This window comes from Apus apus, chromosome 3, assembly GCF_020740795.1.
Source record: "Apus apus isolate bApuApu2 chromosome 3, bApuApu2.pri.cur, whole genome shotgun sequence".
Classification (NCBI taxonomy): Eukaryota; Metazoa; Chordata; class Aves; order Apodiformes; family Apodidae; genus Apus; species Apus apus.
Genome location: NC_067284.1, coordinates 1,753,319 through 1,781,008, shown reverse-complemented (window position 1 = coordinate 1,781,008; position 27,690 = coordinate 1,753,319). Strand labels below are relative to the sequence as shown.

Below are 27,690 nucleotides of genomic sequence, written 5' to 3'. Positions count from 1 at the left end.
CCCCAGCGCGGCGGGCGGGACGCGGAGGCCGCCGGACTACAACTCCCGGCATGCCCCGCGGCGCGGCGGCCGGGCGGCGGCGGCGCACTCGGCTCCCCGGAGACACCGAGCGTTTCACCGACTGCTGGAAACTTGCTGACTCTTCACGTTGCGGCGCGCAGGCGGGTGCGACCGGGCTCGGGCTCGGCCCCGCTCTACCGGGAGGGGAGGCGGGAGGGCGCGGACGAATTCACCCCCGCCGCGCCTCGCACCCCGCGCCGGATCGTGGGGCAACTTGTTTATCTGGCTCGCTGTCAATCAACGCCAGGCCCCGCCCCCCTGGCGGGATGCTGCCCGCTGATTGGCCGCGCCCGGCCCGCCCCCGCGGTGGCGCGGCCGCCGGGCCCTGAGGCGGGGGGCGAGGCGGGCCGGGCCGGGCCCTGAGGCGGGGGGCGAGGCGGGCCGGGCCGGGCCCAGTCCCCTCCCGGGGCGGCTTTCGAGGCAGCGGCCCGAGCCCGGTGGGGCTGCCCCAGCGCCCTGAAGGGCGGGGGCGCGGCAGCTGGCGGCCCGGCCCGGTGACGGGTGTCGGGTCGGTTCCGGGCCCAGCGGGAGGGCGGAAGGCTGGACTCGAGAGAAAACGACCAGGGCCGCAGCGGCAGCGTTTGCAGCCGAGCGCCAGGCCAGGGCTGGCCGGGGCTTTCCGGTTCCACAGAGCGTCACGGGTTTTCAAGCAGCGCGGTGCTACCTCCAGACTTCTTGCTGAGTGTTTTGAGATCCTATAAGTATTTAGGCCTGGTAAAACTGTGACTCTGTCTCTCCTTCAGGGATTCCTTTGCGGAAAACACGGAGCCCTGCAGGCGGGTTGGCGTTATGGAAGGGCCCCAGAGAGCTAAACAAATTGCCAAGGTTATAACCTGTGATATGAGCAAATAAGAATCACAGAATCCCAGAACCCTAGGGGTTGGAAGGGACCTGGAAAGATCATCCCGTCCAGCCCCACCTTGTGTGCTCAGCCTGAGTTTATAACAGCACGACTGAAACAGAGTGAAGTTAGAGAAGGGGAAGAGTTAAAACAGAGGCTGTCCCTAGAGAGAAACCACCTCAGTTCATCTCGACGGCCCAGCCAGCAGGAGTTACCTACATGAGAAGTTTTTCCACTAACAGGCTGGATGGGAGGGGTGGACGAGCTGATGAGAACCTGTCACTGCTGACAAAGCAAAGGGAGGGTCAGCTGCTCTGTAAGGTAAGGTGCTGTGTATGAGTACTAGTGCATAGCTAGGGCATGAGGTCCTAACCAGAAGTTTGTTTCTCAAGCAGTGCAGAAGGAGTGTAACCATTTTGAAGTGATTATTTTTTTCCAGAAGGCAACAGATGCTTCAGAATTTCCCTTGTGCCAGGTAGCTAACAACCAAAATTCTCAGGAAACTTCACCACTCCTTTACCAAAGTAATATTTTCCAGAGAAAAACAAGTGCTTTTCTCCACAGTTGCAGATAATGATCTTTCTGAACAAGGCCCAGGCCCTGAGCACGAGCTGCCAAATTTCCTAAACACGGGAGAGTGAGAACCGTTGATCTTTCCGTGTCAACATTAAAGATGTCTGCTAAAACTAGAGCAAACCATTTAAGTTTTGCAAAGCATTCACCTCTTTGGTCACCTAGTAAATAAAGCAAACACTGAGAAGAAAGGGACACAGAGACCAGCGTGTAGCTGCAGGCACATGCTGCCCTGTCCAATCGTAAGGTCACTAGAATACCTTGCTGTTGGTAATAATAAACTCTATGAGTAGTCTCCATTGCTCTCTTTGACCTAAAAATAGCTGTTATTGCCCATTTTCATCACTAAGGCTTTTGTTGTCTGCTTTTTCAATCCCACTATGTAAGGACAGGACTGTTTTTTACTCTAATTCATGGTATGTCTGCAGCACCAGTGAGGGGGGGCTAATGGCACCCCAAGCTACAGAAGCTCAGCCAGGCTGGCATTTGGAAGCCAATGCAGCTCAATTCCCCTCTGCCCTGTACTGTACCCAGCTCCCTAATGTTGCAAACAGCCATTTTATTCTTTCTTCCATAAACTATGCTTTGCCAGGAAACATTTTGGCCCTTGCTGCCTCTCCTGGGAGGCTGCATGAAACCTCTCTGACAGCTGAAGTCCTCTGAACATTTCAGAGCTACATTTCCCTGTGATCAGTCCACACTGATCTTCTTCTTCCTGTGAAACTCTGTCCTGAAGTAGCCTTTCCCACTCTACCCTGTGTATCCCCTGCCAAAAGTATTTATAGACAGCAATCTCACCCCCACACAGCCTTTATTTTGCAGGGTTAAACAAGCCATGATCTTCTCAACCCCCCTGGTGACCTCCTCTCCCCAGTGAAAGCTGGACTGGCACAGAGCAGGTTACAGAAAAGGCAGAATGTGGTCTGTGCTCTGGTTCCTTCTCTCGTGACAGCCCTGCTCCTAGTTTCTGAATCCTTACACTGGCCACATAAAAGCCATTAAAAAAAAAAACAGCCCAGAATCAACTAAGCAGCTCCAAGTGTAGGCCAGCTCAGAGGCAAGAGTTTTACCAATTCATGGCTAAAAGCTGGAAATTGGCACATTCATCTCTTCTTGAGGTCGATGCACGTCACAGGATTCCACCTCAGGTTGATCAAGGTGGAGAAAATTGTTGATGTGGACACACAGTGCCAGGCTTGCTGGAGAACAGCTCCCTGGCATCTGCTCTCCAGGTGGTTCCCAGAGGAGGAGCCGTGTGTACAGAGCAGAGATGGATCTTTGAGCAGAGGCAAATGGGCCAGAGAGAGGCAGGGCAGTACTGGGACATCCCCATTGCTCTCCCATGTCAGCAGAATGCTTGTGGTGCTGGAAATACACATTTAAGAGCATTGATGGTTTTTTAAAGCATTTTGTTTGTTCTAATATTCACTTTTAGTCAGAAGAGAAATGACTGTAACATTTTTAGTATGTCATGCCCTCTCATGTGTTAATGGTGCTGATAGAAGGAAATCTGAGTTTCCCCACCAAAAAGAATGGAAACTAGAAGCTTGCAGGCTTGCAGATGGCAAGCAGGGTTTCTGACAGCCTGACAGCCTGACTGGAGAGGAAGAGTCACCATTTGTCCCAAGTCTCAGGTCACTGCAGTCAGATAGTGCCCAGCCTGTGGAAAAGGAAAGGTGTTTCAAGCAAGAGTGAAAGCTGGGGAATGGAATATTCTCACCAGTTCTCTCAGCAATTCTCCAAGGCAGATAAGACGTGACATTCTAACGTAAAAAGGAAAAATTTGGTCTTTTCCACTTCAGCCTCATGAAGGTGATGCACACAGACCATTTTTCTTCTTTGCAGATTGCCTTGCATGTAAAATAAATGCTCTGCTTTATTTTCTTTCCAACTTAAGTTCATTTCCTGGGTTAGTAAATAGTATTTTCTGTTACAGGCAAACTCTTACATTTTTCTCCTCGTGTATTAGTGAGACCAAAAAAATGTGGGGTTTTTTTTATTCTTGTAGGCCACATCTGGAAATAGTTGCACATTTTCTCAACTTACTCTCTTTGTGAGCTTTTACTTGTTAGTCCAGCATAAAATTTTGGATTCTTAGGGATCAAGACAGCATTTTTCCTGTAGATCTTCAAGGGAATGTTAATAAACATATACAAACAGTGTTTACTTCTGACAGTCACATTTAAGCTGATGTTGCTTCACTTAAGAGTGGGAGGTTGCATCTCAGAAGCCTAAGGAATAAGAGTAGAGAAAATTCAGAATGAAAAGAGGTCCCACATGACCTGTATCATCATCTCCACACAAGCAGAGAAAAACTAATAGTTCTATTCCAAAACATGGAGAAATATACTTGGGATTATTAAACATATTAGTGAGTGGGTCAGCATGTCAGAGGATTTCTGATAGGGGTAGATTAGAAAGTCTTCAACTGGCTCTAAGTTAATAAGTTATCATTCCCAGCAAACTGAATTGTTGAGTCTTTTTATGGCAATTAACTTCTAAAAACATGTAATAAAGGTATTAGCCTTATTTTATAGGTTTAGAAAATACTGTACATCATTAAGGGGCTCTTTCAAGATTTTACAGTAAATCTAGACAGCCTGCTAAGAATGGAAGATGGGAGGGAGCCTTGCCTTCTGCTCTCATGATACCATTGTTTGGCTAGCTCTGCTTTTATTTTTATTAATTCATCTTTATAGTGCTGTAATCCAAATAGTATTAATATAGAAACCTTGTGCTGCTTTTCTTGAGTACAATCCAAGAACCTGGTCTCAAAATAGCCTGGACTGCTTTTCACTGTGGTTTTTTCCTGAGAAGAAGAAAACCCTCCCAAAATCACAAAAACTACTCCCTGCCTTCTCTTCACAGACTGGTGAGAGTGAACAATTCCCTGACAAAACCAAGGGAACTCGGCAACTACAAACAGTGGGAGACAGCAAAGTAAAAGTGAAAGCATTCTGCTTTGCACCATGTGCCACAGTTCTTTGTTAGGAGGAAATTCTGGAGTGTGAGGGTGGTGAGAGCCTGGCCCAGGTTGCCCAGGGAAGCTGTGGCTGCCCCATCCCTGGCAGTGTTGAAGGGCAGGTTGGATGGGGCTTGGAGCAACCTGGGCTGGTGGGAGGTGTCCCTGCCCATGCAGGGGGTTGGGACTGGATGGTCTTGAAGGTCTCTTCGCACCCAAACCATTCCATGATTATATGATTCTAATAGCCACAAATGACAGAATTTACTATGTCTTTTGCATCAATTTACTCTGTCTCCTGCCTGGCTCAAATAATTTATTTTCCCAGGTAACAAATCCAGATGTATTCAGCCTCTGCTCATAGGATCCTAAGAATGGCTGTACTAAATGAGACCAGGGGCCCATCTAGCACATGATGGAAAGGGCATAAGAAAAGGGCAGGCAGACAGCAGTAATCCCTCCTGTATGCCTTCCCAGCTTCCAGAAATGTGAATCCTGCAGACTTGCTAAGAGGCAGGATTTTGTATTTATTTTTTTGTGCACTGGTCCCAGTTCTGACCCCTGAGGATCATCACTCATCACTTGCCTCTACTCCATTACATACCATGGTCCAGAGGAAACTTCCAGGTCAGGATTTCACTACAACACAGTTTGCTAGAAGCTGAGAAGAAGCACTAACAAAAGAAATGCACAATCCAAAAGCTGAATCCCTCCTGCCTGTAAATGATTTTGAGCTTTGTGAAACTACAATGGAATTAGACTTAGGAAATCCAAAGAAGAACTCTTACACTGAGAGCCTTGATATGTTACTGAAGTTCTCATTTTCTTATTTCCAGTCTAATTTTATTATTTCCTAGCTCCATCCATGCCTCAGTGGCAAAATCCTAAATTATCTAGATTCCAGAACTGTTTTTACAGCCAAATAGGAAATGACAGCATTGGCTGCTGGCTCACTAGGCTGAAGAAGTTGAGCAACTCTGACTTCTAAAAGAAAGCCAGATGGTCTAATGAGAGCAGAACCCAGGACTTCCATTGTCCTGCATGGTTTTACTCCTTTGGGACCAGGTTTTCTATCCACAATGCAAGGCACAGCATTTCCCCATCTCCAGGAAAACTTTTGTATTAAGGTACGACTGAACCCATCAGTTACCTGTACTAGTTATGTCCATCAAGCAGTGAAGAGTTTGCAGTCAGCCAGATTTCAGTCAGCCTGAAAAAAATAACTGACCAAACTATTTTTACACTCCAGGCTATGATCTTGTCACTACAAATTAGAAAAAATATATATCCTGAGACAAACACCAATTGTTAATATCATATACAGAAAAGACTAATCATCGGCTGTTGAAGCAAAAGCACCTTTTAAACCCCTGCCATTAGACCTCAAAAATGTCATCATCAAACCCCTAAACCCCTGCAGTGCTTCTAGCTGGATAAAGTCTCAAGGAGATGGTGACTGACTTGGGCCTCACAGAAGATGCAGGAACAGAGGAGTATGGGGATGATGCATCTATAGACAATCACTAGCATTAAATTACTCTACCTAAGCTGAAGTGCTTTCAACTGCCACATTAATGGTTTTTTGAAGGATAAAGTGCCCTCGGGGGTTCCCTGTAGCCTCTGATAGTGTCTTGTGTCTGGTTGGGATGGGGTTAAGTTTCTTCAGAGCAGCCCTTGTGGTGCTGTCTTTTAGACTTGTGACCAAACCAGTCCTGACAACACACCAGTGTTGTAGCCACTGGTGAGCAGTGCTTGCACAGCATCAAGGCCTCCTCTGTTTCTCACTCTGCCCCCACAGGGAGTAGGCTGACACGAGCTGACTAGAGAGATACTGCAGGCTGTGGGACATCGTGCTCAGCCAGAAAGCTGGGGGAGAGGAGGTTTTGCAAAGTTGCCGTTGCTTGCAGACTGGCTGGGCATCAGCCTGCTGGTGAGAGGTGGTGAGTGAGTCCCTTGTTGCCTTTTCTTTCTGTGTTTGTTTTCTTCCCTTGACTTGTGAAACTCTCTTTATCTTGCCTCGTGTCGTTTTGTTACTTTTGCCCTTTCCACTCTCTCAACTGTCCTGCTTTGGTGGGAGTAAGTGAGCAGCTGGGTGGGTGTTCAGCTGCTGGCTGGGGTCAGCCCAGCACCCACAGGAAAGCTCTGAGGACAAGTGAGAAGGCAGTGGGATGCACCCTGCTGGGCTGACTGCTTTGCCAAGGCTCTCATCTTCCCATCTTGGTTGAAACCACCAAATCCCTGTTGTTGGGACTGGGTGGAAGAAGTCAGAGGTCATTTTCTCTTTCCCATCTGCTGGTGTCAGCAAGAAGGCAATGTGGATCTCAGAAGGATTAAACAAACTGCTGGTAGCAGTTCCTGGTGTGCAAACCAACCAACCAAAATGTGCTTCTTCTTTCAACCTCTAATGCAGGTGTAGGCAACCCAGAGCTCCCAAACTGTGTGAAGCTTGTGTGTCCCTTCTGCAAGAGCTGCTCCATGGGACAGAGAGCAGGCAGTGCAAGCATGGAAGCTCCTGCATGTTCTGGATGTCCAGCTGTCAGAAAAGGCAAAGAACCCTATACCTTAAGGGAGCCTATAGGAGAGATGGAGAGAGACTTTTCACCAGAGAGGGCAGTGATAGGACAAGGGGTAATGATTTTAAGCTGGAGGAGGGGAGATTTAGGTGAGACATCAGGAATAAATTCTTCCCCATGAGGGCAGGAAGGCACTGGCCCAGGTTGCCCAGGGAGGCTGTGGCTGCCCCATCCCTGGCAGTGTTGAAGGGCAGGTTGGATGGGGCTTGGAGCAGCCTGGGCTGGTGGGAGGTGTCCCTGCCCATGCAGGGGGTTGGAACTGGATGAGCTTTAAGGTCCTTTCCATCCTGAACCATTCTATGAGTCTATAACCTGAAGCCACTGGCAGAAAAATGACCCTGCCCCCTTTGGCCCAGATCTACTCTCCAGCAGAATCCTTACCAACAGCCTGTCACGTAAGAGTTCACCCTCTCCTTAGCATGATGAGATATCACATGAACTTGAGCTTTCATCTCTCATCTTCCTCAGTCTGAAACTGTTGTGTGTGACTTTGCACAGCCACAGCCTGGTGTCATGACAGCCAAACCAAAATCTTCCTCTGACTGAAGTTTTCTTACCAGTGGGTAAACTCATGGCAAAACAGGCTCCTCCACTACCCCTCTGACTTCTAAGGAATTGTAAGAATTCAGATTCTACAGGTGTGGGAGCCTCTCAGGACTGTCTGAAAGAAAAAAAAACAAAACAAAACATGGAAAGGTTTTGTTTGTTTGTTTGTTATCTCAGAGTAAGGAGACTTACAATTTAGGGAATGGAGTTCATACACTCTTTAAATCAAATAGTGCTTGAATAGTAACTTAATGGAGCTGTTTACCCCAGAGTCTGTTCCAAACCTCATTGTTACCATTGGAAAAACTACATCATATGTGTTTCAGTTCCTGTGTCCATAAAGTAGGAACAATAATATTTCAACATCCTTAAAAGGGCTATCTCAAATCTTAACTGGTAACTTTGGACACTCTTGAGTATTGACCATGATTTTATTATTATTACTTTATTATTACAAAATTATAATTGCTAGTGCAAACAAAATTTTCTTCATAGGACCTACCGAGTCCATCACTTGTAAGGGATTCTTTGGTGTGAGACAAACCACAAGGAGCTGGAACTTCAGCACACTTGTTACAGAGAGCAGGAAGGCTTGGAACAGAAATCATTGTGCAATGGTGACAAACAAGAGCAGTAAACTGGCATCAGATCACCAAATTGTTCTCAGTAGTGAAATCCTGAACACTGCATGCAGTGAACTGGTTGCTTAAAGAAAAGAAGATAAACTAATATAGAGAAAATATGTTTAAATTGTGACCATTGTGCTGGTTACACTAAGAATCCATTTTGGGTGCTGAGCTTAATCAGTCTGCTAACCTGTGGTGTGTTGCTTGGTATGACTCAAGGCATTCCCAGGCAGAGATCAAGTTGTGCTGTTAAGAAGTGGCAGAGATGAAGCCCTGGCTTCTTTGATCTGCATCCCATTCTTCATCCTTTCCCTGTGTCCACAGTTTGGGCTCCTGGCCCATCATCAAGCTCCCCTTCCTCCCCGTGTCCACAGCTCCTTCCTCCTGCCTCCCAGCTGGGTGAGAACCAAAGGGCTGGGCTTTTGAGCAAGGCCAGTGCTGGCTGCCAGCAAACTGGACACAATCCATAACCTTTGAGCTTGGGCAGCAGCCTTTCAGTCACGGGCATCACTTGAAAGAAGCAGTCTTTCCTTTACTGAGCTGTTACATTCCATGAAACTTGGAGGAATTTCATGGCCTGAATTTGGCTATTTCTGAGTCAGATGTAACTAAAATGTACTCACGGGTGCCAAAGTTAGTAGAGTTATTAGATAAGATGGGTAGGCAAACAGCATATCACCCAAGCTCTGTGTCTGGAGGCTCTGAATCACTGAGAAAGCCCCTTTGAGGATATAATAGATACAATTCCCAGGAGTTTACATACAAGGCTTGAGGACACAACATCTGAGCAATATGCAAAATGTTGGTCTCAGGAGTTTCCATACCATTTACAACATTCAGTAAAATCTTCAAAGCCATTTAGTGGCATCACAGCAGAAAACCAACAGTTATTTTGACATATTTGGATTAATACAGAAATTAGGAGAGACCAGGATCACATTTCAAGAGCCAGAACATGAGGCTTCTTTACATGTCTCTGCTCCAGCAGTTAGGCATAATTTCCTAAACATATAAAATTGTAATTTCTTGTTAGAAAATAGGGAGAGGCTGTTGGTAAATTAAAATAAATAAACAAACAAAAGATTATTCCTAGGTCCATACTATACAGCCCTACTGAATGAAGGATTTTCACTGCCTTTAGGACTTTCTGCATATGAAAGATCTTCTACGTGAACATCTACAGATGAGACTCATATGCTTTGTATGTGTGAGTGTATTATCTGCTTTTATTAAGTACATTCTTTTTTCACATTTCCAACATTCTAGACTGTATCCAACTTAAATTCAGGTACAAAACCCAATGGTTTGGGCACAAGGCAGGTAACATGATACCTGTTCTGAAGTCTGATAAAATGGCTTGCTTTCTTTTGTGTGTAATCTGTTTTCCTTGGTATCACTTAAATATTGATACCACATGTGATCCTTATCCCTCCCAGAGCACATACAAGTGAAGGGAAAACAAAAAAGCCAGACATCAAATTCACCTTGATATGACCTCGATGGAAAGAAGAGAAAGCCATGAGCTGAACTCAGTGACATCACAAATGAATGTGTTTCTGGCTGTCAGTAATTCAGTTTTCATGGAAAGCATGTCAGGTCACTGGAATGGTAGAAATTGCCTGTCAAAAAGGTGTTTAAGGAGAACTTCATGCCTTGAAGCAATCTGGTGGTTATACCAGTTCTGGATGAACTTAAAATCAAGGAGTAAATTCGGTCAAGTGCTGGTGAGTCACCAATATGCAGAGACTAGAGGTGATACTGGTCAGGCAGCAGGGAGCATGATGCACTTCCACACAGAAAAAGCTAATGGAGAAGTTCTGCACTTCTACATGAGAAACAACATCGAAAATAAAGATAAAAGATGGAGGAAAGCCCCAGAATATGGGGAATTGGATTGCCCAGCTCAGTCTGGTCATGCATAAAAAGCAGATCAAAGTGTTGTGCCATGAGCACTGCAGAGCTTTCAGCAGGCCAAAACCCATAAAATCCTCTTCAGGAAATCCTTCCTACATGCAGAAGCTGTATGGACTTAAGTGTTACCAACAAGTTCAGTTTTTGTGTGGTTTCTCTTAAATTGACATAGTGACACTGAGATGCTGAAGGGGCTGGAGCATCTGCCTGGGAGGAAAGGCTGGGAGAGCTGGGGCTGCTCAGCTGGAGAAAAGGAGGCTGAGGGGGGATCTGATCAGTGCTGGTCAATATCTGCAGGGGGTGTCAGGAGGATGGGCCAGACTCTGCTCAGGGGTGTCCAGGGACAGGACAAGGGGCAATGGGCACAAACTGGAGCACAGGAGGTTGAACCTGGAGATGGGAAAACCCTTCTTGACTCTGAGGGTCCCAGAGCCCTGGGCCAGGCTGCCCAGGGAGGCTGTGGAGTCTCCATCCCTGGAGACATTCCAGCCCCAGCTGGACGTGTTCCTGTGGGATCTGCTCTAGGGGATCCTGCTCTGGCAGGGGTTGGACTGGGTGATCTCCAGAGGTCCCCGCCAACCCCACCACTCTGGCATTCTGTGACTTAAAACTATTTTTATCTCTGTGTTTTCTGACTCTACATTTCAACCATAAGCACAAATTAAGTTTGCAAACAAGTTGCTCTGTTCAGAGTGGTTACTATTCCCCAGCTCTTTGTCACTGACCTTTTGCAAAAGGCCATTCCCACCCACAGTCCTGCCAGCCTGTTGTCACTCCGATGGGTCCCGTGGTGCCAGCAAGGCTGTTGAGCAACCTCCAGTGGAGTGTCCAAGGGGAGCCAAAGAGCATCTACACAACAGATGTGAGCACAATAACCTGCTGCTGGATGGTGACGAGCAATGAGATGTTGTATCTTCATCTCTTGCATCTGGGTTGGGAGGGAGGCAGGGGTCTGCTGCCCTGCTGTAAAGTGTTGTTATACTAAACCAGTATAAACAGAGCTAAACTGAGCTGAAACTGGACTGTACAGCTTTGTGTACTAGTTATATTGATTTGGAAATCAGTATTGCTAACCTGGTTACCTCCTTGTGCAAATAAGAGCATTCTGAAAGGGCTTTTCTCACTCATGTGATATTCCTATAGATTTATCTCTAATACAACATGTTATTTGATCATAATCTACAGCAGGCAGTTGTGTTTATCCTGAGCCAATACATAAACACAAGATTAGTATCTTCTCTTATCTTTATCCATCATCTCAAAAGACCATTTTAATTTAATCTTATCTAATTATAATATAAAATAGTGCCATTTTACATAGTTCTAGGAGGCCTTTATTAGTGTAATGCAGCAAGAGGAGCACCAAAAAAAGAATAGTGGGCAGGGCCAAATGAAGCTGCAGTGTAGCTGGGAGGCATGGGCTGTAAGTTATGGTGTTGTTCCTGTGCTGGGAAGCATGGAATGTGCCACACTGGGGGGTGCTAACAGCCCCCAGCTCTCCTCAATGCCCTTTTGTGGCATTTGAAAGGATATAACTTGAAACCAAGTAAAACAGCAGAATAAGTCGATAACTTCTGATAATAAAACCTTGGGTCCCAAAAATTGTATTCATTACACAACCTGTTTCTAAATGTTGCTCCTTATTTTTAAAACATCTTCCTTGAGGAGCTTACCCAGAAGTCATTACTGTCTGCAAATATCTGCTGAATGCATAAATACATCACAGAACATGATTCTGTTTCTCTAGGTGTGGTTGCCTCAGCAGTGGCAGGGCTGCTCAGCTACTGTGAGTCTTGGATCTGCACGTCCAGCTGGTGGGTTTGCTTCAGAGCAGAGGTGCTGGTGACCAGTTTCAGACCTGGCAAATTACTGCCTGCAGTGTGCCCTCCAGGTACCTCCTCTGTGCTTAGTTACCCTCCCGGGGCTCTGCTCTTCCCCTTCAGTTCACCTGAATCATGAAGTCCCCAGGGCCCTGCTGAGGGGAGTGATTTGGAGAGCTGGATACATGCAGAGAAGCTCTGGAGAAGCGATTCTTGTGAGATTCAATCATCATGTGGCTGTGGCCACATGTTGGGCAAGTAATTCCATCCCGTGGCTGTCAGCCCCAAGGGCCTGATAGAGCAGGGACTGAATGGCAGACCCACAGAACACGGAGTGGTGGGGGTTGGAAGGGGCCTCTGGAGCAGGATCCCCTAGAGCAGATCCCACAGGAACACGTCCAGGAGGGTTTGGAATGTCTCCAGCACTCGGATCCTGGTAGGAGGTTCCTTCTTTGTAATCTCATTACAAATCCAAATCCAATCATTTTATCCTGTGGGACAATTTCTGCATGAAAATAACGAACTCAGATCGTAGTCAAAGGATTTGAAGCTTAAGTAATTCTGAAAGCTTTGCTGTAATTAATATGAAAAGAAAGCCTGCTAATATAAAAAATAGCAAGCCAAGCATAGGCAGGTAAGAAGCTTAATTTCTTGATTTGAATGATTTAGATACATCATTAGAAAAGTCTTAAGTGAGACATAAGAAATATCGTGCATTAAGTCTTGCATCTACCTACTTTTTCCAGCCAAGGTTCAGTTTAGTGGAATAAAAAATTTTCACAGAGAGGAACCAAAAAGAAGTGGCAGGAGCTGATATCCTGATCATGATGGTGTGTTGTGGAAGGGTATCCCAGAGGAGAAACAAATTTGTAGAGTCATAGAATCACAGCCTGGTTTGGGTTGGAAAGGACCTTCAAGACCATCCAGTCCCAACCCCCTGCATGGGCAGGGACACCTCCCACCAGACCAGGCTGCTCCAAGCCCCATCCAACCTGCCCTTCAACACTGCCAGGGATGGGGCAGCCACAGCTTCCCTGGGCAACCTGGGCCAGGGTCTCCCCACCCTCACACTCCAGAATTTCCTCCTCATGTCTCACCTCAATCTCCCCTCCTCCAGTTTTCATCCATCCCCCCTTGTCCTCTCCCTCCCTGCCCTTGTCCCAAGCCCCTCCCCAGCTTTCCTGGAGCCCCTTCAGGCACTGGAAGGTGCTCTCAGGTCTCCCTGGAGCCTTCTCTTCTCCAGGCTGAACACCCCAACTCTCCCAGCCTGTCTCCAGAGCAGAGCTGCTCCAGCCCAAGGATCATCTTGGTGGCCTCCTCTGGACTCTCTCCAGAAGCTCCATGTCCTTCTTATGTTGAGGCTCCAGAACTGGACACAGTACTCAAATTCTGGGACTGCACACTGACAGCCGTAACAGTTATTTAATCCTGCTGGAATTGATGGGATTGCTTCTACCCTCCCCTGTTTTTCGTTTAGAATAACCTTGCATAAGAGAGAGCTTGATGGAAAGTGTACATGTCTTCACATCTCAGGAATGAGAAACACATGAGAACGACCCTGAAGACAAACTATCCCCACAGCCAAAAACTAGCACTCCCTATTAAAAGCCAAGATACAAGGGATACTTGATATACACCCTGTTTGGAAAAGTTTTGACAAAACATCACTCCATACCATCCAGTAGCTCAAAACAGCTGGACCACCTGCTGCTCTGAGTGGGGTAACAGCAGCAGCTCCCATTGTCACTGCACTCTCTTGCCTGGCAAAGGCCACCTTGCACCATCGCCCTTATTGACAGAAAATAAGGGAGTGGTAGATCCCATATGTGTTGTTTTTTTCAAAACAGATGATCTCAGCTCGTGGCACAGAGCGTCAGGTGAGCATTTCTCACTGCCCTGAGCCCAGGTGGAGCAGCGTGTGGCTGTGCTGCACCAGGGAGCCAGACCCTCAGCCTTCTCATTCCCTCAGGGAGGTGCCGTCCTGCTCCTGCCTTTGTGCAGGCATGGGGAAACGCTCTGCAGGTGGCCCGAGGTGTGTCCCAAACAGGCCTAAAGACCTTGTAGTCATTTTGTATAAAGTCTCACATGGTGTGTTGAAGCAGCACAGGGAGTGACATGCCCCAGAAGACCCGAAACAAACCCAGCGCTCGGAGCGTGACGTTGTGCACGAGCTCTGCCTTTCCTTGGGAGGCCTGCTGTAGGTAAGGTTGGACAGGAAGACAGCCTGTTGTCCGACTGACAGACTTGAGGGGTTGCATGGGACCCAGCTGGGACTTCCAGGAATTTAGCATGAAATCCAGAGAACAAGGAATTGGTTGTCTCTGTTAGTATTTGAATCCGTGTAGCACCTAAGCTGTGTGTAGGTGTGTCTTTAGGATGGTTTCAAACTTTGTGTAGTCCCCCTGTTATCTGCTGTAATTACAGGGCAAAAATAACCCCTCCAGTCTGGTACTGAGAATGCTACTTTTGTATTATTTTTATTATATTATCTTATATGTGATAATAATCATACATACTCTTGCTTTTTTTATGCTGATGTTTTCCATTAGATGGACTTGTGTCATTTTAAAAAATCAGCAGCTGTATTATCTCCAGCTTGGCTCACATATTGTGGCACTGTAAGAAACTAGGTGTTGGAAATAAAATGTTAAGCCACCTAAAGCCACTGCAGTTAATCATATTTAACACCTGACTAAACTGGGCTCACCCAGAGCTTTTGGTAGGATTGGGAATAAACAATCCAGCTCAAGTCATTCTGTTGTATTACATGAGAGCCCATTGATGGCTGCAGTTTCTGTCAAAGCTGGATGTAATTCTAGAAGCCAAAGAGCCTGTTCAAGCTCAGGAATATTTTGTACCTCTCATTCTTCTGCTACAGCAGGTCTTGGAAGGGCCTACCATTTGTTTTTCTATGACCTAAAGGCAGACTGACTATTGATCATAAATCTATTTGCTTTTAATCGATATATCATCATGAGAAGCATATGAGAGGAGATTGCAGAGCGTGCTCTGCTGTGTGACATCCACAGTGATGCCATCACACAGAGCTGCTTTTTATTTAACCTCTGGAACCTGTAAGGAAAAGGTACATACTCTAGCACAATGAGAGTGTTACTTTTTTCATATTTGTTCATATTTCCACTGCCAAACTGATGTGAAAACTCAGCTTTTGTGTTGCCTGAATAACAGCATTTCCCCAAACAGCCAACACTTGAAATGGACCAGAAAGACCCTCCTCTGAAGAGCAAGCAGAGAGCAGAGTGTTAGGGCAGGGCAGGCAGCAGATCAGAGAGAGATTCCCAAAGAGTCAAGATGAGAACAGCAAGGAAAGGGATCAGGAGCTCTAGGATGTTCCACTAAAAGGTGTATTTTTCCTTTGTGGCAATGCTCAAACTTGACTTTTTTCTTTTAAAAGGAACAGCCTTTTCTTCTGTGGCTTTGCATAACAAAGGAACAGCTTTTAATGGGAGCTTTCTTTTCTTTAGCTTTCAGAAAAGGGAAAAAAAAAAAATCTGATTTCCTCAGAATATATCCTTTACCCATGGTCTTTTTATCCTCCTGGATCCTTTCTGATCCTTCCACATCATTTTTTTTAGGTTCCTGTATTTTTCTTATCTTCACTCCATGAAGATCTGCCCTTACATCTCCCCAGTCCATGTGGTTGAGAAACCACAGTGTGTGTTCCTGGGCCTTTCCCCACTGCTGGGGCAGGGTGGTGCTCATAACCACTGCCCTTGCTCTGCCTGGAACCCTGCCTGCCCTGTTCCAGGGCTCATACTTCATCAGTTCCCCCTGTCATAGGACTCACAGGCAATCCCCAGCAGTTTAGCATCCCTGCTTGCCCTTCCCAGAGCAAGCTGTCTGGAAGGAGGCAGACCTTCCTGCAGGGAAAGAAGCCTCAGGAATTTCCAATTTCCTTCTCCTTCCTGTTGCTGAGGAAATCTAACAACCTTTCCTTTGACAGATGGTCCTAGGGAAACATAGCAGCTTAAGGGGAAAAATGGGTGAAGCAAGTGATAATGCCCTTCCAGAGCCTCTTTATTCCACAGGGAGTGCTGACCAGGAGCACACACAGTGCGGGCACAGAGTCCTGGGGAGATCACAGGAAAACTCCTGTAGCTGAAAAACAATATGCTTCAAGAAAAACGTAAAGGCAGATAGGTGCATCTGTTACTCATCATCTCTTTAGACAACAAGTTGAGGAGCAAAAGCAACAAGCCTTCCCTTGGGCTCCAGTTCCTCCTTGGAACGTCTCAAATGTCCGTGGCTGCAGAGCTGTAATTCCTGGGAACAGCAGCTATTGCCAACCTTGTTACCAGCTTGGCAGCCCAGCCAAGGAAACCACAAAAATGTGGCTACCTGTACAGAAGCCATAGTGGCCAGCTGAGAAAAGGCAACCTCAGCAGTGCCTCCCCAGGCTTCAGTCTGACAGAAGGATGACGTGTCGATCCTGATCATGTACCTACCTCCTCAGCCACTGATTTGTGTCTGCTGCCCATCAGCATATTGAAATCACAGAATTAACTTCACACAAATTTGTCTGCAGTCCCAATTCAGCTTTTCTCCTGAGCAAGTAAAGCTGCAGAGCACGTTACCCCCAGGCTGAGTGCTCATATCCTGATGCCAAGAGCAACCAAGCCCCAGTTTCCTGAGCACGAGAGCAGGTTTGCTCTGTGATGACAGTGCTGACCGAATAGCAGCAGGTTCTGTGAAAACACTTCCATTTACAGCTTGGGCACATGTCCTTGTACCTTAGGTCATTAGGGTCCCCAGTTCTGCCTCCCAGCTCCCTCCCCATTCCCAGCTGTCCCTGTATCCATGTCCCTTGTCTCTAACTCCAGGCAATCCAACCTGCCCTGCCCTTTACGTGTCCTTCATGACTTCTTGCAGGCAAAGCAGCTCCTGTTGCTGGCGGCTCTGGCACCGTGTTCCCCTGGCAGCTCTTGCAGGGAGAGAGGGCCCTGGTGAGATGAAGTCCTGAAAGTGGGGGCAGACAGAGAAGGAACCTCAGCAAGGATGTTCTGGCCATATAGAGAGTGCATCCACATTAGTATTTCGGTTTGAAAGATTTGTTCTGCAGATCTATTCCAAGAGGGGTGATCATGTGTGCAGCAGCAAGAGGAGGACCTTCCAGAAGTACCAGTGCTGTATGTTCCCTCTGCTTCCAAAGTGTGTTCTTGTGCTCCTGGGTACTTCCAAACCCTCCCTCAGCCTCTGGACTCTGACCTCAAACTGAGGAGAATTCAGTGATGAATGTAGGTAATTTGAAACTGATTATTGTTTCTAAAGTCAATAATGGGAAAACTGACTATCAGCGAACAGCTTTCCTGACAACACAGCTCTACAGGGCTCTAGTGTTTCTCTTAACCAAACAACCCCAGAGTAACTAACCTGATGTTTGCCTACTCAACCTGCCCATCTGCTGCCATGCTTTCCCTGTTGCTTAAAGCAGGCCCCACAGAACCTGAGACAGAAGTATGCAAGAGTCACCACAGCATGCTTGTTCCACTCTGACCAGGCTGAACAGGAGGTGTTACTTGTGCATTTTAAGTAATCAATCCAAATTCACCCTGCATTTGCTGAAACAAACGTTGACTCTCTTCTGTTTTGTTTCTGTATTTGGGAAGTGAAGGCTGAGTTTCACTGTCCACACTTCAACAGAAAAGAGTCAAAGATAAAAGTTGCCTGTTGAGTACTGTGCATCTTCCTTGCTCAGCCAACGTTTACATCATGGACAAATATCCCATTTGTATTCAGAGGATGCAGACTCAGGACGTGTCCAACCTATTTCCCTGCCACAACCTCGTCATACCCCACTTCAGATTCCTCTTTCCCCAGGCAACACCCTGATTCATAATCTTAGGAAAGCAGGAGATGCTTGATGATGTTGCAGACCTGCACAACAACTCTTCACTGGGGATTTCCCAGACCAATGGATTCCCCACTAACCAGTAAGCAGGCAAGTGTTGCTGCCTTCTAGAGGGTGAAAACTATTTGCTTATCTGCCTTCAGAGTGGCTCTCCCTCCTGTCTCTCTTTGATGAAGGCCAGGGCCAGTACCTCTTTAGCATAGGATTTCATTCATGTGGCTTTCTTCACTCTGAATTTCATAGAATCTTAGACTCACAGAATGGTTTGTGTTGGAAGGGACCTTCAAGATCATCCAGTCCCAACCCCTGCATGGGCAGGGACACCTCCCACCAGACCAGGTTTCTCCAAGCCCCATCCAACCTGCCCTTCAACACTGCCAGGGATGGGGCAGCCACAGCTTCCCTGGGCAACCTGGGCCAGGCTCTCACCACCCTCACACTCCAGAATTTCCTTATACACTGCTACTCACCCAAAGTCTGCAATGCAACATTTCACCTCCTGATGTCTTCATACCATTATTCAATGATATGAACTTATTTTCATATCTTCCCAAAAACATCATCATTCTTCTCCCATGACTAATCACTGGTTTAGAAGGAGTAGCTTAAGTTCCACATATAGGAAAGACAAGGAGACCAGAAATGTAAGGTACATCATCACCTTTCACAGCTCTCATGCTGATGGCAGAAAGAAAATTGCAACGTATGCATTGAAAAGAGATATTAAAATCTGTATTTTAGAAGGTGCAAATGAAAACTGTGGGAGACTGATTCTAACATCTTGAGACTGGAGAAGTTCTGCCCTGGAGTGCAGTGCCAGGTAGCACAGGGAGAGCTCCTCAGCTTTTGGTGTGGCTGCTGGGGAGCTGGGCTGTGTCAGGCTGAGCAGCCCTGATGCTGCAGTGTCAGCTGCTGCAGGCTGACACCTCGGGGTGTAGACACACCTTCAAACCCTGGGATTGTCACTCTGCTTTGGCTCCAGGCCTAGAGCACCAGCTCAGATGCAGACATCCAAAGCTAGATAACACTAATTCCAGTGCTGATGCTGCAAGGAGGGAAGACAAACACGCTCAGATCAATCTTCAGCAGGGATCTTTGTTGCTTCTCTTTAAAATTTTTCTAAGAAACTTATTAATACTTTCTCCCCATTAAAGGAGCATCAATCTTTCAGCCCCTGGAACAGAAAGGCATGCTTTTCTGCAGCCATTTCCTGCAGCATCTGTGCAAAATTCTTGGCAGTTTAAAGAAATTATATTAATTAAATCAATTATTCCATAGATTATGATTTAATATAACATAGTTTGTAGTGTCCCTGAAAAAGTATAATAAAACTGTTGCTGTTGTTGCACAGGCAGTTCAGTTCTCTGCTCTCTCTCCCCAGACTGGCCGAGTAGTTTCACTGCCACCCTTACGCCTGCTCTTCCAGTAGAACAAGTAGACTCTTTGGTGTACCTGGAAAATGTCATGAATCCTTGCCTAAAATAGGTTGGGTGACTCATGCCCTAAACCTGCCTGTTCTTCCCCACTGACCACCAGGGAAGCCCTGGGTGACACATCTCGGTTATTGACATTGCATATGTAAAAGTTAAATGAGATTAATTTCTCTCAGGGTGTCTCTAGTTGCTTCAGACATTTCATAACAGAAAGGAAACATAAGACACCTTCCAAAGAGCTTAAATACATGTTTTTGGAAAGCCAAGAAAGCACTTCAGAGTTCTTTGACCAAAGGAAAATATCAATCAGCCTTTTCATGCATCTTCTTGCCACGGAGTGATTATGGTGTTAAAATTGTCCACAAAGTAAATGCACACAGACCCAGCAGAGAAAAATACACCAGCAGGAAAAGGTGCAGAGAGCTGGGGCAGTTAACCTGAGCCTGAGGAAATAGGCAGAACATGGGCAGAACTTACTGAGGGTCTATATAAATCATGTCTTTAAGTTTTCTGTGTATCATTCAGTATGGAAGGTTTCTCAAACTGAAATATATCCTGTTCTAGGCTAGACAATTACAGTCAGAAAACAGTAAAACTTCATCACTCTACTAGTCATGCCAAATGGCATAGTGTTGACCTGCTGAATTACTTTATTTTCCTGACATAAACAGACCTGAACACAAAGAAAGAGAAATAAATTCTTAGATTGCCTGTCTGCATCTTGCCATTTCCCTTCTAAACTTCTATAGAGATTGAAGAGATTGACTGAATTACACTTCTTGCTCCAAATCACAGAAATCTAGAGTAATGCTTGGACATGATGCTTTATAATTTTAAGAACTAATCTGAAGTCATTAACCACTTGTACCCCAGCTGTGTTGGGTGACTGTGAGTCCAGAGTATCTGCACTGTCTCCTGCCACTGGTGGTGCCTGTCACTCTTACTGCAAGGAACACGTTTCCTTGCTGGGAGCAGGTTTGGATATAAAGTGTCTGGATCAGAAGAGTTCTTCAGATGAAAAGCCTTGAGCACCTGGCTGAAATATTAGTTCAAGAGATGGTAGGTAGGAGAATAGAAGAGGTGGTTTGGGTTGCTTTTTAATATACAGTCAAGTTATATAAGTTTTTTAAAAGCGAGTTAAAAAAAAATTAATCAAATTATTATGATTAAACTGACCTTATTGTTTAAGATGGGCTCTTCTTTTTTTTTTTTTTTATAACCAAGCAGCATATACTCTATAATTGCATACAGAAGGAAACCCCAGGTTGATCAAAGGGCAAGAGGCTTCTGCATTTGCAGTCAGTAACAAGTGCATGGAGGTTCCCGGTGTCTCCGGCCACGACGGGCCCAGCAGGTGCACAGAGGCAGAGCTGCAAGCAAGAACAGTGGTACAATGTAGACCTTACTGTTTTGAAAACACAGAGGGGGGGGAGTATGAAACTATTAAGGAAATATGTACGAAATTCGTTGAGGACTACAGATCCATGGCAAAACCCAAGGAATTCAGTCATGAAGAACTTTTCCCCCCGTGGGGTGTTACGATCCGCTCCGCTTTGGCACAACTCTGGGTAAAACCTTCACCTTCCAGCCTCCAGAACAGCTGGGTTACTTTTTTTATGTCATCCAGAAACATGCCCTCTGTCACCCTTTCTCCTAGACCACCTTTCAGAAGTGCTTCCTGACCTTTGTTTCAAGGTTTTCTGTTTGAAATGCTGGCACAAGCTGAGCTGTGGCCCAGTCAACAGCTCCTGCGAGGGACGTACATGACGCTGTCACGTAAAGCAGCATCAATTATTTCAACTGCAAACCAGGTAATGGTCCATTCAATCTGCTACATTCCTCTGTGTGGTGAGAAAGCTTTTTATTTCCTGCATCGGAGGAAACAGAGCAGTGTGCAGAAAGCCACAGAAAGAGCCATTTTGCTCTTATCACACCCATCTTGCTCAGTGTCTGACTTTCAGATTTGTATTTCTGTCCGTGTTTCTCCTGGCTTCAGTTTCAGAGTTTTAAAATTTTGAATGTTCACATTGACAAATACCCAGGAGCTCAAATCCCAATTTATTAATGCCTCAAATCTTATTATTTTTTAACAAATCTCATTAGATTAGGACCTAACTGGTGATTTGTTATGTTTAGGCTTATTAAAACGGATAATAATACAACCAATGTAAATCCCTTCTTTATATAAACAAGCAATTAGAAACAATGTAAGCAGTTACAAGCTATATAAATATTTTTTCATTACTTTTGTGATAAATATGATTAAATTTTCCCTGCAGAGGGTTGATTATAAATCAATCACAATCAGATGTCTCTGCAGAAGCATAAAGAGGAGACAGCCTGGCTTTCCTCACTCAAGCCAATACAGGATGAGCATGTTTTACCTCCAAGACAGACTTAATGGAAACAGAAGGAATAAAATGTTAAACTGAACTTTGCATGGAGTTTTGCACTCCCAGGAGAAACAAGGCTTGCAGTGTTTCAGTGTTGTCTTCATGAGAATCCCTTTAGCTTTGACCATAGGCCTTGGGTGTGGGTTCAGAAAAAGCAAAGGGTGCATCTTTGTTAACTCTGTGTGAAGAAGATTCTTTGTGTGGCTGACATCCCATCCTTCCCAGGGTGGTTCCTTCAAATACAGTTTTCTCTGCAGTCTGCTTTGGGTGTTTGGAAGGATGGCACTTTTTCTTTTCCTTAAAGTATAAACAATTAGCTTCTTTTTTTTTTTTTCTGAAACAAATCCCTTGTTGTCCTTTTTGCCTCCTGCACATTTCTTGGTTTAGTTGCTTATCAGAAGATAATGAGGAGGGCTCAGAGATGAACACTTAACAATCTCCATCAAGGAAATGAGACACAGAAATGTTGATAAAGTTCTCTTCTGTGTTCATTCAGTATTTAACTACAGTACATGCCAGTGCAATGAAATCATTTAACTACTTCTATTTTTGTGATGTTTCTCTTGTTCTGTGATGATGGGCAGGTGGAAGGGAGAGGGCAGAGCAGATACAACCTAAACTCCTACTGTAAAAATAAGCAGAATAAACACTTTGTTGTGACAAAAATTCAGAAACAAGAACAAAAGAAGACAGTTCATTTTCCTCCCTGGAACTCCTCCCTGAAGGTCTTTCTGGTTATCCCATTTCCTGGGGACATATGGCAATAGATAATACTGTAGATTACCTTTTCTTCCTTGCAAAGGAGCAAGGGGGAACCTGTCTTTGCCATTGGGTTATGCATGCTAATCCTTCTGTGAGTGAATAGCTTCATAAATTTGTGTACCTTATGGACTTTGAGTTAGTTTAAAAGTTAAATATGTCAATATTTGCAGGAGTGAGGCCTTTGTTTGTGTGTTGACTTCCTTTAGATTGGACTAAGATGACCAATATGACCAGGGGCATATGGAGATGGTGGGAGGAGAGAAAGTGTGAGTTTTGATAGAAATATAGAAGGGTTAAGGCTGGAAGGGACCTTCAGGATCATCCAGTTCCAACCCCCTGCATGGGCAGGGACACCTCCCACCACACCAGGTTGCTCCAAGCCCCACCCAACCTGCCCTTCAACACTGCCAGGGATGGGGCAGCCACAGCTTCCCTGGGCAACCTGGGCCAGGCTCTCACCACCCTCACACTCCAGAATTTCCTCCTCATGTCTCACCTCAATCTCCCCTCCTCCAGTTTTCATCCATCCCCCTTGTCCTCTCCCTCCCTGCCCTTGTCCCAAGCCCCTCCCCAGCTTTCCTGGAGCCCCTTCAGGCACTGGAAGGTGCTCTAAGGTCTCCCTGGAGTCTTCTCTTCTCCAGGCTGAACACCCCAACTCTCCCAGCCTGTCTCCAGAGCAGAGCTGCCCCAGCCCAAGGATCATCTTCATGGCCTCCTCTGAACTCTCTCCAAGAGCAAGCATTTATGAATAATCTTCATGGATAAAGAGAAAACCTTACATTGTGAATTACATTTGTTACTGCATTCACTGCATTATATTAATTGATCAAATGCATATGAAAAAGTGTACAGACATGATAGTTGTTGCCCAACAAAGAGGAGCTGACACTAATGACCAGAGGCTACAACAAATAGAAACCAGTTAGGTCAAAATTGATTTTGGGAAAGATGGTAAGAACTACTACTCCAAAAGGAAACAATATCCTCCATTTCAAAAGGACAAGTTTTTATCAACAAGGGAACTCACTTGTGAATTCAAGGACTGAGGAATGCAAATATTAAACATAATTATTTTAAGTGGATAAAATATGTGGACTTTGTATCTCAATAAAGCAGAGAAAGTTCTAGTGAGGTGCTTCAGAGCTAATAATAAGCTCATAAATAAACACAAGCAAACCCTACAACATTTACAAAATGGCAAAAGGGATTAAGCACAAAGGAAGTTTTATCTGAGGGATCAAGAGAAGGAAGGACAAAGTGAGAATTGCCAGAAGTCAAGCTGAGTGAGACTTCCAAATGTTATGAAAAGCAAACAGCAAAAAAGCATCTTCATCCCCATGAACAAAGGACTGTGGGGCTATGGGATATGAAATGGAGAGAGACGGAAAATAATCTTGGCAAAAGATGAATTGCACATCAGTTAATCTAAAATTAATATTTTGCCTTGGTTTTTAAGGAGCACAGTGACTGATCATGGGAACGAAAACAGTCTAGATAGAGGCAGGAATGTGTGGAAAGGCACCAGGGTTCAGAACAAAGGTAGAGCAGAAGCCTAGAAACTGAGTGCAGCCTGTTGAAGGGACAGCATGTTCTCCTGCCCAGTCCTGCAAGGAAGCACCATGTGAGCTCATGGGTCTGCAGGCAGGTGAATGGAAAGGACCAAATTTCATGCCTGTCACCAAAAAGGTGGTTAATTCCAGCACTGATGCTTTTGTAGCCCATTCTTCATTTAATTTAGAAGGATATTTGTTATTTACAGACAATAAATTAATTTATTCAGAGGGAAATACCCATCTGAGGAGCCTGCAATCACTATTTTGAGATCTGAAAATAGCTGGAGCTACTGAAACATAATTGCTGCTTGTTGCAATAATGATACAATTTAAAATTTTGATCAGGTAGAGGAACAGCCCAGGTTTGCCGAGAAACTCCATCCCATGATGTTGACGCCCTGGCCTGGGAGGCTGGCTGCAGTTGCTGTCCTCTCCCTGTGCAGGAATCTGGGAAGTGGGGCAAGGAAATAAGAATGGGAATGGAGGAGCAGGGCCAGGCTGGCAGTGCTAGAGATGAGGGCTTTTGTTTTTAAAAGAAGGGAAACAAAATGCCTTGCAAGTCAAGCATTCTCTGTGCCTACACTGGCTCTGTAGCAACTTGCTGTTCTTGTTGTAGCAACCATCAGGAGAAGGGAGGACAGCAGAGCCATCAGGAGGGCAGAAGGCTCCTCCTCGCAGCTCAGGGCAGGTTCTGCTCCTCACGGCCACACACTGGGGTGGCACAGAACCACTGGCACATAACCCTTCCATCAATATTGACAAGGAATGTTCTCCTTCCCCAGGAGTGAGCAGGATTCTCTGCTGCCCGTTGGGTGGAGGGCTGGTAAAGGCAGCTTTATTCCATATCTGAATCTTAATTTTTCTTGGCAGCGCCTCTCGTGGAAGTTGGCAGCTCTCAGTTCCTTTGCTGCCATAGCCCCCTATGGATCACTGCAGCAGCTCAGAATAGCTGTTCCAAGTGAGGAAACCTCTACACAAGGAGTATTCCCTAGGGAGACATTTCAAGAGCTCTACAGCCCTTTTGTGCAACTGGGAAAGTGTAAAGAGGCTGGATAAGAATACAGAATTCATCATTGTCCTTTCCGTACAATAAAACATTCATACTTTCTCATCTTTCTTTCTGGACTTGATGACTTGCTGACAGCAAACTTGCCCTATTCAAGAAAATGGGTAAGAGCAAAGATTGCTTCACTCTGACTCTGGGAGCTCTGTGTTTTGCAGCTGGTTTAGCAATGAAAACGGGGAGCAGCTCTGGCACCACTCAGGCTTGCATCCCATTTCTGTCTGCCCCAAAGCTCTGGTTTGGCATGCAGGGACTGCTCTGGCTGTTGGGCTTGGTTCCACACCTGACACACACACAACAAAATGAAAGAAAGGCAAACCAGAGCTGATAGAGTGACAACAGTTCTTCACAACAAGTTCCTCCTGCACACGGGGTGATGTACCTGGGCAGTGACCCTGTTGTGCCAGCAGATTGCTACAAAGGAACCAGGTCATAAACAGTCACAATCATCTGATGACATCTGAGCTTTCCTGTCTTCCCAAGCCTTCCTTCCTCCAGATTCAAACGTTTGACTAATGTTATTAAATCAATTTCAAAACTGCTCCAGTTAAATTAGTGCAACCCCTTTGAATGGGCATTTTCAAACCTGCTAGTCCTTCAGCTCCTGTCCTGCCCATTATCTCTGGGCAATCACAGTTGTAAACATGAATTCAGTGACCACCTTCCCAGCCATGACTCACAGAAACCTCTCTCTAATCTACAACAATCTCCTTCTGTCCTTCCTGAAACATCAGCCTGTCTCTCAGACAATACTTTGTTCATGTCTAGTTGTCAGTCAAGTTAAAAAAAAAGCTTTCAGTGTCTCCCTTCTTCCCCTTCTCCACCTGTTTCACGTGCATCTTTCAGCAACCCAGCATTAATACAAACCCCTTTTTAGGTGGTGCTCATACCCATACTCTCTGGCTTCAAATATGCTACATCACCCTGCTACTTTTCTGTCACTTCAGACAAAGTACTTTTGTTTTCAAATTCTTTCACTGTTTATCTGACTAAGCATTGAGATCATTTCCCTTCTTGTGCGAGCTGGTGATACTGGGCTCTATTGTGCCTTGTTAAAATTTCAAACAAGTGTTTCACACTGTTTTGTAGGTTACCTTTCATGCTGAGAAGCTTCCTAGAAATACAAGAAGAATTTACTTCATGTTTTTACATCTCATCCTCTGAGGTGTCTTAGAAACTTTCTTACGGGCGACTGGTGTGCCTGAGAAACCAGAGGCAACAGTCACAGCTGGTGGGGTTGGGCTCACTCAGAGTAGTGTCTGGCAGCAGGTGAGAAGACACTGAAGTCCTGAACTGGAAAAGGCAGAGAAAACACTAGTTGAAGGTACCAGGCAGGAGCAGAGTCAGGAAATGCTGGAGTTGATGCACACGTGGTGCAGGACACGTGGTGAGACCACACTGCAGCCAAAGATCAGCATCTCAGACACATCCCTTGCAAACAGAAAGTAGGATCAAGTTCCTGACTGAAAACCAGAAACTGACATTAAACCAACAGAAGACAGGACTAGGAGCTAATATTATGGATCTAGAAACAAGGATGGGGAGACTGGTAGTAAAAATAAATGGGGAATATGGCTGGACAGTGTCCAGAGACTCTCAGCTGCAGTTTCATAAGCACTTGAAGCCAATATAATCCAGCAGCTCAACTGAAACCAGTGCTCCTGCACTCCCCATCCACATTTCTTGTGCATGCCCAAGCACAACCTCTTATTTATACCAACACAAGGATTTATGTCGTTGGGACGTGAACTGGCTTGGGAAACCGATGCAAGTTAAAGCTGATCACAACTAAAAACCATTAACCATGATTAAAACTAAGCAGTTAGCATTAAACCCGATACATACACACACAAGTGCTTGTATTGGCACAAGAAGGAGGCAGCATGAAGGCAGAAGTAAACAGCTGAGAAAGGAAGAGGTTTATTTTGTGATAGTAACAACTTACACGAAGTTAGTAAAAGCCAGGGAAACCACAAGCTCTGGAGAAGACGCTTCCCTGCCAGCTCTGGGGCAGTGCCCACAGTGGCGACCGGCCACCGAGGGAGTGATTCACATCCAGCTGCCTCGGGAGTGACTCACGGGCTCCATGAGTCACTTCTGCTGGTGGACAGAGCCCACTGCCCATTATGTTGTCCGATAGGATCTCGCTGTCTCCTAGCAGGGACTCATTCATCTCTCCCCAGCCATCTGCTGCTGCTCGTCCCGTGCTTTACACGGCAAGCTCACCGGGGCGGGCACTATTTTCTGCTCTTCGTTTGCTCTATAGCGAGGGTTTCCCATGTGAAGAATTAATCATACTGGACTGTAAGATACTATCATATTGCTGAGGGGGAAAAAATCGTGTTTTATAGGACCTGAAAGCTGTTTGGCTTGCAATAATTTGTTCTAAATGCATAAAAGCCTGTTGCGGGCGGGCAGGTGTGTAGAGAGGCAGACAGAGCTTCCCTTCCTGTGCTCTCGCTCCCTCTGCCACACGCATCCATGAGGAATTCCGTGCTTCTCGGGCGCACAGCCCCTGGAAGGGAAGAGGGGAGCGCGAATCGCGTCCCAAGGCTCAGCCGAGCCTGCTCTGTACTAACCAGCAGCACCCGGTAGGAAAGCGCAGAGGAGATGTCAGGCGCAGGGGGAGCCCTGCAGCCTCGGCCCGGGGAAGGGGCTTTATCCGCGGGTTTCCGCCTGGCCAGGCGCACGCTTGGCTCGGGGTT

General features: G+C 45.9%; 2 long non-coding RNA genes across 4 annotated transcripts in view; one reads left to right on the top strand and one right to left on the bottom strand.

The window, feature by feature from the left end:
- The window catches only part of LOC127382076 (uncharacterized), a 206,799-nt gene extending 193,760 nt beyond the window's left edge, over positions 1-13,039 (bottom strand). The window contains exon 1 of the long non-coding RNA XR_007888856.1: positions 12,868-13,039. This is a non-coding gene — a long non-coding RNA (uncharacterized LOC127382076). The remainder of the gene's footprint in view (positions 1-12,867) is intronic.
- Positions 438-21,647, top strand: LOC127382077 (uncharacterized). Of its 3 annotated transcripts, none has more exons than XR_007888859.1 (3): positions 438-1,222; positions 6,235-6,376; positions 20,466-21,647. It is a non-coding gene; the product is annotated as an uncharacterized LOC127382077 (long non-coding RNA). The 3 variants fall into 3 exon arrangements; XR_007888858.1 differs by having other exon boundaries at positions 20,442-21,647; XR_007888857.1 differs by lacking the exon at positions 6,235-6,376.
- The last annotated feature ends 6,043 nt before the right edge of the window (positions 21,648-27,690 follow it).